The sequence below is a fragment of the Pongo pygmaeus genome, chromosome 13, assembly GCF_028885625.2.
Source record: "Pongo pygmaeus isolate AG05252 chromosome 13, NHGRI_mPonPyg2-v2.0_pri, whole genome shotgun sequence".
Taxonomy (NCBI): domain Eukaryota; kingdom Metazoa; phylum Chordata; class Mammalia; order Primates; family Hominidae; genus Pongo; species Pongo pygmaeus.
Window position 1 is genome coordinate 23154689 of NC_072386.2, and position 12783 is coordinate 23167471.

General features: G+C 47.6%; 1 protein-coding gene across 12 annotated transcripts in view; it reads left to right on the top strand.

Moving 5' to 3' along the window:
- The first annotated feature begins 7894 nt into the window (after positions 1-7894).
- UBAP2 (ubiquitin associated protein 2) overlaps positions 7895-12783 on the top strand; it is a 126460-nt gene continuing 121571 nt past the window's right edge. For 6 of the 12 annotated variants that reach the window (XM_063650211.1, XM_054502799.2, XM_063650213.1 and 3 more), the window contains exon 1: positions 8221-8347. The gene's annotated coding sequence lies outside the window, so the exon portion shown is untranslated. Of the gene's footprint in view, positions 8018-8220; positions 8348-12783 lie in introns of those variants that run through there. The other 6 variants (XM_063650212.1, XM_054502802.2, XM_063650216.1 and 3 more) reach the window with 3 other exon arrangements.

Below are 12783 nucleotides of genomic sequence, written 5' to 3' on the forward strand. Positions count from 1 at the left end.
TGCACCCAGCCAGGCTTGCTTTCTTTGTTTTTTTTTGTTTTTTTGTTTTTTTTTGTGACAGAGTCTTGCTCTCTTGCTCAGGCTGGAGCGCAGTGGTATGAGCTTGGCTTGCTGCAACCTCTACCTCTTGGGTTCCAGTGATTCTTGTGCCTCAGCCACCTGAGTAGCTGGGACTACAGGTGTGTACCATCACTCCCGGCTAATTTTTGTATTTTTTAGTAGAGATGGGGTTTTGCCATGTTGGCCATTCTGGTCTTGAACTCCTGGGCTCAAGGGACCATCCCCTCTTGGCCTCCCAAAGTGCTGGGGTTACAGGCATGAACCACTGTGTCTGGCCTAAGCAAAGGTTTTTAACCCTTTCCTGGTTTAGAAAAAAAAAAAGTGCAGCTCGCTGCCAGTGCTCATTTAATTTCACATAAACACGCTCATTGAGGCTGAAGCAAATCTGACTGGTTTTCAATGTGAACATAAAATTTAAAAAACTGCTCTTGGAGTTATTTCTAAGCAGAACTAACATCAGGATCATCTGAATCATCAGAATTGTCTATTTTGGAAAAATTGGATTCGTGAAATGAGTCTTCGGCCAACAACTCTTTGAGAATGATGTTAAAATCACATGTAGGCACGCTGTGTTTTCTAGGATTTGACATTATCAGCGATTGAGAATTACTATATTTTGTAAATGGAAATACCACTACCAAAAACAGAATGCTATAAATAGAACGATGTCTTCTGTTTCCAAAGTCAATACTAGAGCAATTCGAAATCTTCCCTCCTAGGCCTCCAGAAGTGCTGGGATTACAGGTGTAAGTCACCATGCCCAAAAGGCCTCACACGGTGACATTATGATTACTTCTTTTGGTCACTGCATTTAAAGTTCAGCATCTAGGCTGGGCGCAGTGGCTCACCCCTGAAATCCCAGCACTTTGGGAGGCCAAGGTGGGCGGATCATGTGAGGTCAGAAATTCGAGACCACCCTGGCCAACATGGTGAAACCCCATCTCTACTAAAGATACAAAAATTAGCTGGGCGTGGTGGCATGCACCTATAATCCCAGCTACTCAGGAGGCTGAGGCAGGAGAATCACTTGAACCCACCCGGCCAGTTGTTTTTCCTTTTCTTAAAAATAGAGGTGGGGTTGCTTGGCTCAGTGGCTCACGCCTGTAATCCCAGCACTTTGGGATTTGAGGAGGTTGCAGTGAGCCGAGATCGTGCCACTGCACTCCAGCCTGGGCAATAAGAGTGAAACTCCGCCTCAAAAAAAAAAAGAGGTGGGGTCTCACTATGTTGCCCAGACTGGTCTCGAACTCCTGGGCTCAAGGGATCCTCCCACTTTGGCCTCCCAAAATTCTGGGATTACAGGCATGAGTTATTGTGCCTGGCTTCCAGTACACTAATTTTTATTTTCTTTTCATTTCCTTTCTCTTTCTCCTTTTTTTTTTTTTTTGAAGGAGTCTCGCTCTGTCGCCCAGGCTGGAGTGCAATGGCGCGATCTCACTGCAACCTCTGCCTCTTGGATTCAAGCAATTCTCCTGCCTCAGCCTCCCTAGTAGCTGGGATTATAGGCATGTGCCACATGCCATGCTAATTTTTTGGTATTTTTAGTAGAGATGGGGTTTCACTACATTAGTCAGGCTGGTCTCAAACTCCTGACCTCAGGTGATCCACCCACCTCGGCCTCCCAAAGTGCTGGGATTACAGGCGTGAGCCACTGCGCCTGGCCAGTACACTAATTTTCAGTCACGCCAAATAACATATGGTTCTCTGGTCAACAGCACATTCACTTCTCTGGAGGAAAGTATTAAATAGCGGCCAAATTCTAATCAGTAGGTTGCTTGAAAACATGGAACACAGGTTAGGGAACCTTATGGTTAATAGGCATGGAACACCCATCTTCATCTGCTAAAGGCAGAAATCTGCTAAGGGGTCAGAATGTTCTAAGTGCTGGTTAGGCCACCCTGTTTCTTGCAAGGCATACACTTTTGCTTATTAAGGTTTACTTTTTTTTTTTTTAAGACTCTAGGAAGCCTATTTCCTCTCTGTTACCACATTCTTTTTTTTTTTTTGGAGACGGAGTCTTGCTCTGTTGCCCAGGCTGGAGTACAGTGGCACGATCTTGGCTCACTGGAAGCTCCGCCTCCCGGGTTCACACCATTCTCCTGCCTCAGTCTCCCGAGTAGCTGGGACTACAGGCGCCCACCACCACGCCCAGCTAATTTTTTTGTATTTTTACTAGAGACGGGGTTTCACTGTGTTAGCCAGGATGGTCTCGATCTCCTGACCTCGTATTATCACATTCTTTAGGCAGGGTATAATGCATTTGATTATGACATTTATTTTACAATTAAGAGAGTACATTAGATTTCAACTGTGGACCAGGTGCGGTGGCTCACGCCTATAATTCCAACACTTTGGGAGGCCAAGGTGGGCAGATCACTTGAGGTCAGGAGTTTGAGACCAGCCTGGCCAACATAGCAAAACCCGTCTCTACTAAAAATACAAAAATTAGCTGGGTATAGCCGGGCGCGGTGGCTCATGCCTGCAATCCCAGCACTTTGGGTGGCCGAGGCAGGCAGATCATGAGGTCAGCAGATCGAAACCATCCTGGCTAACACAGTGAAACCCTGTCTCTACTAAAAATACAAAAAATTAGCCAGGCATCGTGGCGGGGCCCTGTAGTCCCAGCTACTTGGGAGGCTGAGGCAGGAGAATGGCATGAACCCAGGAGGTGGAGCTTGCAGTGAGCCGAGACTGCGCCACTGCACTCCAGCCTGGGCTACAGAGTGAGACTCCGTCTCAAAAAAAAAAAAAAATTAGCTGGGTATGGTGGTGCCCGCCTGTAGTTCCAGCTACTTGGGAGGCTGAGGCATGGGAATCGGTTGAACCCAGGAGGTGAAGGTTGCAGTGAGTTGAGATCGCCCGCTGCACTCCAGCCTGGGCGACAGAGTGAGACCCTATATCAAAAAAAAGAAAAAAACAAAAGATTTCAACTGTGATTAGCTTTATCTAGTTTGTGAAAATTCTGCTTTGGAGTTTTTTATTAAGAAAATAAATATATGTATATATAAATAGAGATGGAGTCTTGCTATATTGCCCAGGCTGGTCTTGAACTCCTGGCCTCAAGTAAGCCTCCCATCTCGGCCTCCTAGAGTGATAGGATTATAGGCGTGAGGCACCACACCTGTTCTGCTTTGGAGTTTATATGCCTTGATTGTATCCTCCTAAATCTCAGCCACCTATTACTATTACTAGTTGTTTCTGAAGATGGGCCTCATCTAAGAATTACTGATTCCAGAGCCCGGTGCAGTGGCACACTGCCTGTAGTCTCAGCTAGTCTGGAGGCTGAGGTGGGAAGACTGCCTGAGTTCAGGAGCTAAAGGCTATAGTACACTATAATTACACCTGTGAATAGGTACTGCACTCTGGCCTGGGCAACAGAGCAAGACCCTGTCTAAGAAAAAAAAGAATGATTTCACACACCTATCTATCATATTGCCACCCATTTGTGCAGACTTCAGAACCCAGGCTTCTGATAAATTCTCCAGTGTATCTTCCATGACATTATGTGCTCACTTTAGTCCAGCAAGAAAACTGAAGCAAACAAAAACTGGTAAAAAAGATGGAGATGGCCAGGTGCAGTGGTTCATGCCTGTAATCGCAGCACTTTGGGAGGCTGAGGCAGGCGGATCATGAGGTCAGGAGATCGAGACCATCCTGGCTAACACGGTGAAACCCCGTCCCTATTAAAAAATACTAAAACAATTAGCCGGGCATGGTGGCGGGAGCCTGTAGTCCCAGCTACTTGGGAGGCTGAGGCAAGAGAATGGCGTGAATCCGGGAGGCAGAGCTTGCCGCGAGCCGAGATCGCGCCACCGCACTCCAGCGTGGGCAACAGAGCGAGACTCCGTCTCAAAAAAAAAAAAAAAAAAAAAAAGATGGGGATGTCCTTTGCAGTCACAGGATGTGAAATTAGTTTTAGTTTCAGAGTCAATTTCTCAGAGTCAAGCTGGGTGGATAAGGTGAATGATATCCTTTGTGTGGGTGAGGGAGGGGGAGGGAAAGGCTAGTTCTGTTGCATCCAGGTCCCAATAACAGTAATCAGTGAGGTTTTAGGGCTTTGATGTTCTTACTTTCTCTGATCCTAGGTTCTTGGTAGGACTTAGATAAGTCCTATACTTATTAAGGGATAAGTCTCCCTTAATAAATGATAATGTAATAAAAGTAACCAGCACAGTGTCTCTGACACAGAAAAGGCAGATGTTTTTGAAAATGAATTTAACAAGAAATTGAGGCCTGGAGAAGTGACACAGCTTGCACAGGGTCACAGAGCTAACATGTGGTCTCTGGTGTTCCTTTTCATAAAGCTAATCTTTTTTTTTCCTTTTTTTTGAGACAGAATTTTGCTCTTGTTGCCTAGGCTGGAGTGCAGTGGTACGATCTCAGCTCACTGCAACCTCCGCCTCCCAGGTTCAAGCAATTCTCCTGCCTCAGCCTCCCGAGTAGCTAGGATTACAGGCATACGCTACCATGCCGGGCTAATTTTGGATTTTTAGTAGAGACGGGGCTTCTCCATGTTGGTCAGGCTGGTCTTGAACTCCCGACTTCAAGTGATCCACCTGCCTTGGCCTCCCAAAGTGCTGGGATTACAGATGTGAGCCACTGCGCCCGACCTCATAAAGTTAATCTTCTTCTTTTTTTTTTTTTTTCTGAGAGGAATCTCGCTCTGTTGCCAGGCTGGAGTGCAGTGGCTCGATCTTGGCTCACTGCAACCTCCGACTCCTGGGTTCAAGTGATTCCCCTGCCTCAGCCTCTGGAGTAGCTGGGACTACAGGTGCGCACCACAGGTGCACCACCACACCTAGCTAATTTTTGTATTTTTAGTAGAGATGGGGTTTCACCATGTTGGCTAGGATGGTCTCAATCTCTTGACCTTGTGATCCACCTACCTCGGCCTCCCAAAGTGCTTGGCCACCGTGCTGGGCCAAGTTAATCTTATAATTACGTAAGTTATATACCAGTGCCTTCTCCAAGTAAAAAGCTAAAACGTGAGACTGCAGTCCCTTTGGGCCAGCAACCCCAATCAGAAACCTCTTTCCCACCCTTCAGAGCCAGCCACTGTTATCAAGTTTGTATATTCCTTTCAGAATCCTTTTCTCCTGATCTGTCCATTTTTTTCTTTTTGAGACAGACTTTTGCGCTTGTCACCCAGGCTGGAATGCAATGGCGTGATCTCAGCTTACTGCAACCTCCGCCTTCCAGGTTCAAGTGATTCTCCTGCCTCAGCCTCCCAGGTAGCTGGGATGACAGGCACCTGCCACCACGCCTAGCTAATTTTTGTGTTTTTAGTAGAGACGGGGTTTCACCATGTTGGCCAGGCTGGTCTTGAACTCTGGACCTCAGGTGATCCGCCCGCCTTGGCCTCCCAAAGTGTTGGGATTACAGACATGAGCCACCATGCCCAGCCTGATCTGTCCATTAAGTCTTTGACTCTCAAGGGTGGTTTTTATCTTTGATGCTCCCACACATTTCTATAAAGCAGCAGGACAAAGAGGAGGAAGACAACAGACAAGACACAATCCTAGCTCATTGTCAAAAGAGGTGAGATAAGATACACCTACACATGAATGGTGATGATGATAAGTTCTGTTTTTTTTTTTTGAGATGGAGTCTCACTCTGCCTCCCAGGCTGGAGTGCAGTGGCACAATTTTGGATCACAACAACCTCTGCCTCCTGGGTTCAAGTGATTCTCCTGCCTCAGCCTCCCAAGTAGCTGGGATTACAGGCGCCCGCCACCACGCCCGGCTAATATTTTATATTTTTTTAGTAAAGACGGGGTTTCACCATGTTGGCCAGGGTGGTCGCAAACTCCTGACCTCAGGTGATCCACCCACCTTGGCCTCCCAAAGTGCTGGGATTACATGCGTGAGCCATCACGCCCGGCCCAGTTCTGTTTGTTAAAGGCACAGTCTAAGCATTCTTTGGTTTTGTTTTTGTTTGAGACAGAGTCTGCTCTGTCGAACAGCCTGGAGTGCAGTGGTGCTATCTTGGCTCACTGCAACCTCCACTTCCTGGGTTCAAGTGATTCTCCTACCTCAGCCTCCTGAGTAGCTGGGATTACAGGCATGTGCCACCACGCCAGGCTAATTTTTTTTTTTTTTTTTTTTTGAGACGGAGTCTTGCTCTGTCGCCCAGGCTCCTGGAGTGCAGTGGCGCGATTTCGGCTCACTGCAAACTCCGCCTCCCGGGTTCACGCCATTCTCCTGCCTCAGCCTCCCGATTAGCTGAGATTACAGACGCGTGCCACCATGCCTGGCTAATTTTTTTGTATTTTTAATAGAGACGGGGTTTCACCGTGTTAGCCAGGATGGTCTCTATCTCCTGACCTTGTGATCGGCCCGCCTTGGCCTCCCAAAGTGTTGGGATTACAGGCGTGAGCCACTGCGCCCGGACATTTTTTGTATTTTTAACAGAGACGGGGTTTCACCATGTTGGTCAGGCTGGTCTCAAACTCCAGATCTTGTGATCCGCCCTCCTCGGGCTCCCAAAGTGCTGAGATTACAGGTGTGAGCCACCACGCCCGGCAGCATTCTTTCATTCAGATGAATAACAAAGGCCTTATTTGAACTAGACAGGACTGTTTAAGATGTCAATTGTTTTACTTAATAACCAGCAAATTAGTAATTAGCATAGTGCCCTGTACAAAGTTCAGTATAAGCTAATTCCCCCTTTCTACCTTACTTAGACTTGTTGGGCCCAATGGGTAGAGTGTGAAAATGATTACTGATACTTATCGAGGGTTTATTATGTGTCAAGCAGGCATTTTACATAATCTCATTTAATTTTCACAAGCCGGTGAAGTGGTGTTATTACAGAGGAAAGCTCCAATTGAAGTAAGGCATGCCGGGACTGCAAAGTCCTTGTATGTAACTAGCTTGGGATAAAACAGGCCAGTAAGTAGACCTTGAGAGCTTGTTTGGAGGACCTTGAGAGCTTGTTAACAGGGGCGTGCAGCTACTCCTATATCCTTGACTTGTCCTCTTCTATGGGGGATGCTCCTCCTTTTCGACCAAATATGCAGCTTCGGGAGGGACGCACATGGAGAGGTGCGGGAGGAAGAGGCCACCCGCCTAGACAGCCAGATCAGCCGAATCAGCCTTGGCGATCAGTGGGGTGACAGATATCTCAGCCAGATCGCCCTCACATCCAAACAGGCCAGTAAATGGAAAATACTTTGAAATACCATGCTACAATTATAAACCATCATCTTATTTATTCGTAATTCTTGGAGTTGACAACAGGTCAGATCCTATTGAGAGGAGGTCATTAATTTTCTAAGACAGAAAACCTGGGTCTCTTCGGTCAACAAACAACTCTAAGCTTCTTTTTTTATCCTTAAATAGGGGAAATCCTGGACTCAAGGGGTTGATTATATGATATAACAGAAATAAACGGCTGACTTGGAGTAGGCGTTCAATAGATTCTAGTCTTTTCATTCGGAAGGGGCTTGGGAGGGCAAAAGTAAAACCGCACTGAACAAGACTAAAAGTGGGCGCACCTTCCGCCTTGCAGAGGTTTTGGCTGCTAGCCGTTGGCGTTTTCCCGCGCAGGGGGCAGGGCGCAGAGCGAGCCCAGGAACGTGGGAGCGGAACCCCACCCCCCGCCAGGACTACACCTCCCAGCAGGCACCACGCTCCGCCACCTGGCGGGCGGCATCCAATGGTATTAGTCCTTCAAGTCAGCTTAGTCCGCTTTCCGTCCCGGCCTTCCCTCGGCACTAAGGTCACTAGGGGGTTCGTCTAGAAGCCCGCTGGAGAAAGGCTGCGGTAGGGGTCGCCTTGGCTGTGCAGCATATTGGGAGTCGTGGTCCCCTCGTGCAACATTTGGGAGGCCGGGCTTGCCCTGAGTGGTTGGACCACATCACGTGATGAGCACAGGGCGGCCGCAGGGGAGCAACCTGTGGTGCTTTGTGAGGTCATCACGGCGCGACGAGCTGCAGTTGTGGGCATCCTGGATGCGGTGGGTAATACTCTCCTGATGACTCCGAGTACAATACATATTATCAAGTCTCCCTTATTTGTTCCTTTCGGTGGTCCCCACCTCCACGCGGTTGGCCTCGCGGGGTTGGGGTGGAGGTGGTGGCTAGAAGAGGCTGCGCGCCGCCTAGGCTGGCTATGAAGCCGCGCACGAGCTACGTGTTGTGGCTCCTCCTTCGTCCGTGACGCGAGGCCACGTGACGGGTTGGGCAGCCTGTGCCGCCGCCGCCGCTTTGTAAGAGGCACATTGGCAGGTAACGAGCGGCGGCGGCGGCAGCGGCAGCGGGTCTTGAGTCCTCCGAGAGCAGCAGCGGTAATTGCCATCCTCTCCCTCTCCTTCCCTGTTCTAGGTTCCTGAGCGCTGCAGCGTGTGCTTTCTAGTTCTGGGTTCAGCTCGTCTGAACCCCCACCGCCTGCAGACTGCCCCGGCGCCCACCCGTGAGGACCGGGCCGAGCTTCACGCGCCAGGTCCACGGTCCCTGTATGTCCAGGCCCGGGCTCCCTCCTTCCTCTTCTCCTCACGTTGCCTTGTGCTTCTTCCTACTTTCCCCCGTCCAGGTCGGCCGGGCCCCACCCAGCCCCAGGGGCGCCTCCCCTCCCCCATTCGGGTTTCTGCCCTGGAGGGTGTGGTTTTCTCTCCCACCTCGGTGCCTGCCAGTAGACTGGAGCTTCCCCGCCACGCTGTCGGTCCCATCTGATCACCTTTCCGCTTTCACGCCCGTAGCTAGTCTTGGGACTGGCCCTCTTATAGCCCCAACTTAAGCGCTCTCTAACCTTTCCTGGCTTACCCGGAGTCGCAGTTCAATTCTACTTCTTTTCAATTCTGTAGGGCATTGGTCTCAGTTGGGACTCAGTTTTCCTCCTCACCCGCCGTTCCTGTAGTCTGGTTATATCACAGTTCATTCTTTAATGTAGGTTTTTGAGCGCTTTGTAAGCCGCAAAGCTGTCTCTGTTAATAATACATACTCAAAATGTTATTCTTTCATTGGTGCATTACAACTCAGTTCTGTTTGCCTCTGAATCACTTTCCCACTCGGCTTTTCCACATTTTCCGCTGAGTTTTTAGTCTAATTAGTTGCCCACGCATCTCAACTGTCACCACTCTGGTCTCTAATCCTTGCTCGCTTTAGGGGTTGATCCCATCATTATTACTGTTATTTCCTGTTTGATGTAATCCAGTCATTTACTACCACTTCTATTGGATATTGTTTTTACCTCACATTCAAGGAAGGTATATGGTTTGCCAGTATTTAGGCTTATTATCTTTCTACAGCACCAGTGTATCCTAACAGTTGAGAGATTTTAAAAAATTACTATTAATTTTAGAGATATGGTCTCCATATGTTGCCCAGGCTGGCCTGCAGCTCCTGGGCTTAAGCGATTCTTCCACCTCAGCCTCCTGAGTAGCTGGGATTACAGGTGTGCACCGCGGTGCCCAGCTAGTTGAGGGTTTTTTCAGGTCTGCATAAGGTATCCAAAGATTATCTTTTATTTGAAGGGCGTATAATTTCTTGGGTGAACCCAGTTCTTATATTCCTCTTCCGTTGTGACAGCACTTTTTTACCAAGGGGTACGCGACTAGTTATTGCATTCCTCACTTTTCACTGTGAATTGTGTATCCTTTTTAGTGCCAGTTTGTGAAAGGTGGAAGGAAGTTGAACATGATACCTAAGCTCTTCCGTATCCTACATTGGTGTGTTCCCCTTTTACCTCAGGAAAGGGAATGTATTCCACTCCCTGGAGATGATAGTTTCTTTCAGTACACTCACCTGTGGAGCCCCTTCGCTAGGGTTGTCCTTCCATTGCTTTGAAGGCTTCTCTTATCATTAGGCAGAAGTGATTAGTTTCCCCAACTGCCCTTTTGTTTCCTACCAGCGTACTCCTGATTCTCCTACTTATGGCTAGTTGATACATGTGACGAGAGATTTTCCCACAGCGCTGATTTCCCCCATTTGCTTCCCTGTTGCCTCTCACCCTCAATAATTATGAAATCTTTCAGAGAAGGAAGGTTTTTGTTGTGATTGAAATATGCCTGAAAGTGGTAGCATGGGAGAGAATGAGGCCATGGGAAAGGGTTGTGGTAATTGCCTCTCTTGCCTGTTTCCTGCTGCTCTGGTTTCTTCTGTCCTCCCTTTAAATGTGGGCTGGATCAGCAGTAAGTCACATGGAGTTGCCTTTAGAACTATATTGGAACAACAACAACACCTCTGCTTCCCTTTCCTGGTTACTAGTGCAGTCTATGTAGTGATCACCAGGAGTGTCTCTCTTAGTATTATCCTGAGTGACTTTTATTGTGTGGGGAGAAACGGTGTGAGAACATGGAGACTAATAGGTTTATTTCAATATGTACTTGTATTGTGATGGGAACTGGTCCCTGTATCTACCCTCTTAAGTATAAAATATGTGTAGAAAGTACAAACTTTTCTTGAAGGTTTGGGGTGGTCTGAAGTGAAGCCTTTACTACTTTTTTTTTTTTTTTTTTTGAGACAGAGTCTCGTTCTGTCGCCCAGGCTGGAGTGCAGTGGAGTGATCTCACTGCCAGCTCCGCCTCCCGGGTTCACGCCATTCTGCTGGCTCAGCCTCCCGAGTAGCTGGCACTACAGGCTCAGCCTCCCGAGTAGCTGGCACTACAGGCACCCGCCACCACGCCCGGCTAATTTTTTGTATTTTTTAGTAGAGATGGGGTTTCACTGTGTTAGCCGGGATGGTCTTGATCTCCTGACCCCGTGATCCACCCACCTCCCAAAGTGCTGGGATTACAGGCGTGAGCCACCGCGCCCGGCATGAAGCCTTTACTTCTAAAATGTTAGCTTTGAAGTGTTGATTTCCCAGTCCTCTTTTTTTTTTTTTAAATGATGACATTGTTAAGATTTCCTTTGTTAATAAGACACTTTGTGGGGTTGGGAGTGGGGGTGGTTAAGTATATTAGCAAGGGTTAATGCCTGCTCTAAAGAAGCAGTCCGCAGGCATTTACAGATTGTAAAGTTCTCTGCCCTTAAGCACATCTGTCTTATTTTGTGTATTTTTCCTTGTGAGAAACCTGTATGTCAGCAAATACCCGTTCATTCTTAGTCGTTCATTCTTAGTCGTTATTTTGAGTAAATGGAGCATTCTTAAAAGCTAAGTGTTACGGTACCCATGGTGTTGACTGATAAGTTAGTAGATCTCTGATAGATTTTAGAAGCAGCTGTTTTTTCCAAGAAGAGTGGAGATATAACCTGAAGGAAGGCAAAGAGAGGGAGGACATGTAGGGAATATCACCATGTAATCTTTGTGGTAGATTTTGAAGTAATTTTGCCCCAACTATCAAGTATTTAGAAATAGGATCCTTTTTTTACTAACTCAAAGAATCAAATTTATCAGATTAGTTTTTACAATTTTAATGTAAACCGCTTATGCTGATATTTCCTGCTGAGTTTACTTGACATTTTTTAAGTTTCTCAAAGATGCTGCTTAAAAATTTTCTTTTGTGACTGGGCACGGTGGCTCATGCCTGTAATCCCAGCACTTTGGGAGGCCGAGGCGGGCGGGTCACGAGGTCGGGAGTTCGAGACTAACCTAACCAACATGGTGAAACCCCGTCTCTACTAAAAATACAAAAATGAGCCTGGCGTGGTGGCGCACGCCTGTAGTCCCAGCTACTCCAGAGGCTGAGGCAGTAGAGTTGCTTGAACCCGGGAGGTGGAGGTTGCTGTGAGCCAAGATTGTGCCATTGGACTTCATCCAGCCTGGACGGAGCAAGACTCCGTCTCAAAAAAAAAATTTTTTTAATTTTTATTTTTTTCAACCATTTTTTTTGTTTTGTTTTGTCTTGTTTTTGAGACATTCTCACTGTTGCCCAAATTGGAGTGCAGTGGTGCAATCTCGGCTCACTTCAAGCTCCGCCTCCTGGATTCATGCCATTCTCCTGCCTCAGCCTCCTGAGTAGCTGGGACTACAGGCGCCCGCCACCACGCCCGGCTAATTTTTTGTATTTTTATTAGAGACGGGGTTTCACAGTGTTAGCCAGGATGGTCTCGATCTCCTAACCTCGTGATCCGCCCGTCTCGGCCTCCCAAAGTGCTTGGATTACGGGGGTCAGCCACAGCACCCGGCCTTTTTTTACCCGTTTGTAAACAATGTTTGATAAGTTTCCATTTTTTGATAACTCATTTTCATGCTGGACATAGCATAATTGAATTGGAATCCAGTTAACTATTTGTATTTGAAGTATGAAATAGGGCTCACATTAAGGAGTAGAGTAGGTGTTTTATTTAAGACTAGGTAATACTCTTCATTTATTTATTTATTTAGAGATGGAGTCTCGCTCTGTCACCCAGGTTGGAGTGCAGTGGTGCGATCTTTGCCCACTGCAACCTCTGCCCACCGGGTTCAAGCGATTCTCCTGCCTCAGCCTCCCGAGTAGCTGGGGTTACAGGCACCTGCCAACACACTTGGCTAATTTTTGTAATTTCAGTAGAGATGGGATTTCACCATGTTGGCCATATTGGTCTTGGAACTCCTGACCTCAGGTGATCCGCCTGCCTTGGCCTCCCAAAGTGCTGGGAGTACAAAAATCAGCCATCACACCGGGCTAATTTTTGTATTTTTAGTAGAGATGAGGTTGCATCATGTTGGCCACATTGGTCTGGAACTCATGACCTCAGGTGATCCGCCTGCCTTGGCCTCCCAAAGTGCTGGGATTACAGGTGTGAGCCACCACACCTGGCTTCTTCTTTTGTTTTTATTTTCTTGAGACAGTCTTGCTCT